We start from the raw sequence: 6,967 nt of genomic DNA, 5'->3' as shown, positions 1-6,967 counted from the left end.
CCTTTCTCCATGGTTGCAAGGCCTCCCCAGCCATGCAGAACTGTGAGTCCATCAAACCTCTTTTTCTTTATAAATTACCCAGTCTTGAGTATGTCTTTATCAGCAGCCTGAAAATGTTCTGATACACTGTGTTAGTGTAACTCCTGATAGGGCAAGAGCTTTGATGGGAATAAATGAACACATTTGAGGAAAGGTTACAAAGATAAATTTCTTTAATGGAATTTGTGTAAGTATGCTTTAGTGAGATGAGGTGTGGCCACAACATATTTGGGAACCTGTGGTGAACTAAATTATTGGTCTCAGTTCTTTATTTTTCTGCTAAAAAATTCCATACCCTTGACATAAACTCATGGTGGGTGGAATGTTCTTACCACCGTTGACTTTGGGCTTACTGTGGGACTCATTTTGGCCAATGGGATATTAGAGGTTGTTGCATGAGCAGAGGCTTGAAATATGCTTGCCAGTTTGGCTTGACTCTGCTCACTTCTGCAATTGTCATGAGAAGAATATTCCCTGGGAGTTGGTACCCATTAGCCTGATCTCTGGAATAAGATGCATGCAGCATGTCTACTACCTGGCATCAATCCCAATCACCCACAGCTGGAAGCAGAGTTGCCCCAAACCTGTGAGCAAGAGATCATGCTTAAGCCAGAGGCCATTGAGATCCTGTTTGTGATCACTACAGCAACAATTGGCTGACACAGCACCCCAGATACAATGTGGTTATCTCAAGGTAAGATCAATGTCAAACACAAATATCTTGTTCATTTTTCCTTTAAGAAAAACATAAATACTCTAAATTTGCTAACCTTTTCTGTGATGACAAGTATCCAACTGAGGTACCCAGCTCATCTCATGGGACTGGTTAGACAGTGGGTGTAGTCCACAGAGGGCGAGCTGAAGCAGGTGGGGTGGTACCTCACCCAGGAAGCACAAGAGGTCAGGGAACTCCCTCCCCTAGCCAAGGGAAGCCTTGAGGGACTGTGCCATGAGGAATGGTGAATTCTGGCCCAGATACTGCACTTTTCCCACAGTCTTCTCAATCAACAAACCAGGAGATTCCTTTGGGTACCTACAACACCAGGGCCCTGGGTTTCAAGCACAAAACTGGGCGGTCATTTTGGCAGACACCGAGCTAGCTGCAAAAGTATTTTTTCATACCCCAGTGGCACCTGGAACACCAGCGAGACAGAACCATTCACTCTCCTGGAAAGGGGGCTGAAGCCAGGGAGCAAAGTGGCCTAGCTCAGTGGATCCCTCCCCCATGGAGCCCAGTAAGCTAAGATCCACTGGCTTGAAATTCTTGCTGCCAGCACAGCAGACTGAAGTCAACCTGGGACACTCGAGCCTGGTGGGGTGAGGGATGTCAATTACTGAGGATTGAGTAGGTGGTTTTCCCCTCACAGTGTAAACAAATCCAGAGGGAAGTTCAGACTGGGCAGAGCCCACTACAGCTTGGCAAAGCCCCTGTAGCCAGACTGCCTCTCTAGATTCCTCCTCTCTGGGCAGGGCATCTCTGAAGGAAAGGCAGCAGCCCCAGTCAGGGGCTCATAGATAGAACTCCTATCTCCTTGGGACAGAGCACCAGGGAAAGGGATGGCTGTGAACACAACTTTAACAGACTTAAAGGTTTCTGCCTGCCGGCTCTGAAGAGAGCAGTGGATCTCCCAGCACAGCACTTGAGCTCTGCTAAGGAACAGACTGCCTCAAGTGGGTCCCTGACCCCTGTGCCTCTAGACTAAGAGACACCTCCAGCAGGGGTCGACAAACACCTCATGCAGGAGAGCTGTGGCTGGCATCTGGCAGGTGTCCTTCTGGGACAAAGCTTCCAGAGGAAGGAAAAGGCAGAAATCTTTGCTGATCTGTAGGTTTCTCTGGTGATACCCATCCAAACAGGGTCTGGAGTGGACCTCCAGCAAACTCCAGCAGACCTGTAACAGAGGGACCTGACTGTTAGAAGGAAAACTAATAAACAGAAAGGAATAGCATCAACATCAACAAAAAGGATGTCCACACAGAAATGCCATCCAAAGGTCACCAACACCAAAGACCAAAGGTAGATAAATCCAAAAGATGAGGAAAAACCAGAACAAAAAAGGCTGAAAATTTCAAAAACCAGAATGTCTCTTCTCCTCCAAAGGATCACAGCTCCTCAGTAGCAAGGGAACAAAACGGGATGGAGAATGAGTTTGAAAAATTGACAGAAGTAGGCTTTGGGAGGTGGGTAATAACAAACTCCTCTGAGATAAAGGAGCATGTTCTAACCCAATGCAAGAAAGCTAAGAACTTTGAAAAAAGTTTAGAGTAATTGCTAACTACAATAACCAGTTTAGAGAAGAACATAAATGACCTAATGGAGATGAAAAGCATAGCATAAGAAGTTCGTGAAGCATACACGAGTATCAATAGGCAAATCAATCAAGTAAAAGAAAGGATATCAGAGAATGGAGATCAACTTAATGAAATAAAACATGAAGACAAAATTAGAGAAAAAAGAATGAAACAGAACAAACAAAAGCCTCCAAAAATATGGGACTATCTAAAAAGACCAAATCTACATTTGATGGGTGTATGTGAAAGTGACAGGGAGAATGAAATCAAGTTAGAAAACACTCTTCAGGATATTATCCAGGAGAACTTCCTCAGCCTGGCAAGACAAACCAAAATTCAAATTCAGGAAATACGGAGAACACCACAAAGATATTCCTTGAGAAGAGCAACTCCAAAACACATAATTGTCAGATTCACCAAGGTTGAAATGAAGGACAAAATGTTAAGGGCAGCCAGAAAGAAAGGTGGAATTACCCACAAAAGGAAGCTCATCAGACTAATAGTGGATCACGCTGCAGAAACTCTACAAGCCAGAAGACAGTGGGAGCCAATATTCAACATTCTTAAAGAAAATAATTTTAACCCAGAATCTCATACCCAGCCAAAATAAGCTTCATAAGTGAAGGAGAAATAAAATCCTTTAAAGACAAACAAATGCTGAGAGATTTTGTTACCACCAGGCCTGCCTTACAAGAGCTCCTGAAAAAAGCACTAAATATGAAAAGGAAAAACAGGTACCAGCCACTGCCAAAACATATCAAATGGTAAAGACTGTTAACACTATGAAGAAACTGCATCAATTAACAGACAAAATAACCGGCTAGCATCATAATGACAGGATCAAATTCACACATAACAATATTAATCTTAGATGAAAATGGGCTAAATGTCCCAATTAAAAGTCACAGACTGGCAAATTTGAATAGAGTCAAGACCCATCAGTGTGCTGTGTTCAGGAGACCTATCTTATGTGCAAAGACACACATGAGCTCAAAAAGAAGGGATAGAGGAATGTTTACCAAACAAATGAAAAGAAAAAAAAAAAAAAAAAAAGCAGGAGTTGCAATCCTAGTCTCTGATACCTGATGTAATACCTAGCCTCTGATATCTAATACCTTATGTGCTGCTGCTACCTGACTTCAAACTATACTACAAGGCTACAGTAACCAAAGCAGCATGTTACTGGTACCAAAACAGATATATAGACCAATGGAACAGAACAGAGGCCCCAGAAATAATGCCGCACATCTACAATCATCTGATCTTTGACAAACCTGACAAAAACAAGCAATGGGAAAAGGATTCCCAATTTAATACATGGTATTGGGAAAACTGGCTAGCCATATGCAAAAAAACTGAAACTAGACCCCTTCCTTACACATTATACAAAAATTAACTCAAGATGGCTTAAATACTTAAATGTGAGACCTATATCACAAAAACCCTAGAGGAAAACCTAGGCAATACCATTTAGGACATAGGCATGGGCAAAGACTTCCTGATTAAAACACCAAAAGCAATGGCAACAAAAGCCAAAATTGAAAAATGGAATCTAAACTAAAGAGCTCCTGCACAGCAAAAGAAATTATCAGAGTGAACAGGTAACCTACAGAATGGAAGAAAATCTTTGCAATCTATCCATCTAACGAAGAGCCAATACCTAGAATCTACAAGGAACTTAAACAAATTTACAAGAAAAGAACAAATAACCTAATCAAAAAGTGGGTGAAGGATATGAACAGACACTTCTCAAAATAAGACATTTATGCAGCCAACAAAAATATGAAAAAAAGCGTCATCACTGGTCATTAGAGAAGTGCAAATCAAAACCACGATGAGATACCATCTCACACCAGTTAGAATGGGGCTCATTAAAAAGTCAAGAAACAAGAGATGCTGGAGAGGAGGTGGAGAAATAGGAACGCTTCTACACTGTTGGTGGGAGTGTAAATTGGTTCAACCATTGTGCAAGACAGTGTGGCAATTCCTCAAGGATCTAGAAACAGAAATACATTTGACCCAGCAATCCCATTACTAGGTATACACCCAAAGGATTATAAATCATTCTACTTTAAAGACACGTACACTCATATGTTTATTGCAGCACTATTCACAATAGCAAAGACTTGTAATCAACCCAAGTGCCCATCAATGACAGACTGGATAAAGAAAACGTAGCACATATACACCATGGAATACTATGCAACTATAAAAAAGGATGAGTTCATGTCCTTGGCAGGGACATGAATTAAGCTGGAAGCCAGCATTCTCATCAAACTAACACAGGAACAGCAAACCAAATACCATATGTTCCCACTCATAAGTGGGAGTTGAACAATGAGAACATATGGACACAGGGAGGGGAACATCACACACCAGGGCCTGTTAGCGGGTGGGAGGCTAGAGGAGGGATAACATTAGAAGAAACGCCTAATGTAGATGATGGGTTGATGGGTGCAGCAAACCACCATGGCATGTGTATAGTTATTTAACAAACCTGCACATTCTGCACATGTATCCCAGAACTTAAAGTATATACATAAAAAAAGATAAGTAAATACATTTAAATGGTTTTTTCAAGGTAATATAATTTTTTAACAATGAGCTTAAAAGTTATTGTTTTTAAAAATACATATTTAGAAATATAAATGAAAAATAATGGCAAAAAACACAATTACTTTTGCAACAACCTAATATTTCTATTATGGGGGAATTATTTTTAAATTGGTTTTGGAATTTTTCTACAATTATTTCATGACTACTCCAAACAATTTCTATTTCTCTCCTGTTAAAAACAGCCATATCTACACACTTAAAAAATTCAGAAACTGAATTATCTACTGCTTAAAAATTAACTTAGACCTAGTTGGTAAGAACAAATACTTGACATCGGGGAAGATGGAAATTTCCTACCTGAATTTCAATTAACAACTCTTGCATAATTGATGGGTGTGAGTGAAAAATGAGTATCGTGATTTGGTAAGCAAAGCAAATTATATACTCCTTTTAGTTAGATCCACTTGGCTTTGTGAGCTATCTTTTTCAGATGTGACAGACATAAAATCAAGTATCAAAATAAGCTGAAATTAGAACCAGACTTTTTATTTGCCATGATAGAAAGCATTAAATCAAGATTTTCAAAAATAGGGAAGCATAAACTGTCACTTTGCTGCCACTAAAAATATAATTATTACTATTACTAATATAAAATGATAGATATAAATAATATTTTGAGTCCAAAGTTTCATATCATAAATAAAGCTATTTTAAAATATTTTATTTTTATATCATCCTTTAAGAATATCCATATTCTTGCACAATTTTATAATGCATGAAAAAATAGCACAAGCAAGCAATTTATAAATAACTAAACATACTTGTATCTAGAATAAACCCTCAAAAAGATATTACCGATAGGAATGGCACAATCAGAAATGTTTCAAGACCACTCATCTAAAATGATGCCTATTATTCTTATATCCATGGGCTCACATCTATGCCCTTCCTCTTTAACGTCTTTAGTTTCCCTTGGTGTCTTCTTTGTTGCTATTCAAGCATATACGCCCCCATCCTATCTTGAAATCAAACACACAAGGGGATCCTTGCTCAATCCTGTAGCTGTCGCCAAATTTCTTGACCAAGTGATCATCAAAACAGTAATGCCTGTTTTACTTGAATAGTCGCACTCCACTGCTTTTTGCCCTCACCACCATTTAAATATACATAAGCAAGCTCAGACCCTGTCCTTAAGACCCTGCAATATGACATCTGGCCTCTGAAACTGATAGTTTAAATGTTGCCACAGATCTTAAGGCCAAATCCAAAAGTCTTTCATTGGTCCTCCTTGTCCCCAGACAAATGTATTGCCCCTTTAAGTTATTTTTAGAAGTATATTCGAAAAAAATCTCTTAGTCCCATTCTACATTACTGAGGGAAATCCAGTTTCTTACCAAATATAGCTGAAAATTCCCAGATGAGTGATTGCAGTTACTTCTCTCCAGATAATTATGCCAGACTGTTTCTTTGAGTCCCTGTTGCCATCTTGAAACTCTTTCCCAAGTATAGACACAGCCCCTTTCCTCATTCCCCATGACTCTGATAACACAAGTTTATTGTAAGAAATTGTCACATGGGGCAAAAAAATTAAACATATTAGTCATAATGAAGAGGTAATCCTCCCTAACTCATTCCATGATGCCAGCATTATCCTGATACCAAAACCTGGCAGAGACACAACCTAAAATAAAGCTTCAGGTCAATATCCTTGATAAACATAGATGCAAAAATCCTCAACAAAATACTAGTCAACCAAATCCAGCAGTATATCAAAAAGGTAATCCATCATGATCAAGTAGGCTTTATCCCTGGGGTGCATATGCAAATAAAAAAATCAGACTAAAAACAAAAAACACATGATTATCTCAATAGATGCAGAAAGGGCTTTCAATAAAATTTAACATCTCTTTATACTAAAAATCCTCAGCTAACCAAGCATTGCAAGACATACCTCAAAATAATAAGAGCCATCTATGATAAACCCACAGCCAACATCATACTAAATGGGCAAAAGCTGGACACATTCCTCTTGAAAACCGGAACAAGACAAAGATGCCCTCGCTCACCACTCCTACTCAAT

This window comes from Saimiri boliviensis, chromosome 3 (assembly GCF_048565385.1).
Source record: "Saimiri boliviensis isolate mSaiBol1 chromosome 3, mSaiBol1.pri, whole genome shotgun sequence".
Classification (NCBI taxonomy): Eukaryota; Metazoa; Chordata; class Mammalia; order Primates; family Cebidae; genus Saimiri; species Saimiri boliviensis.
Note: the sequence above shows the minus strand (reverse complement) of the source record.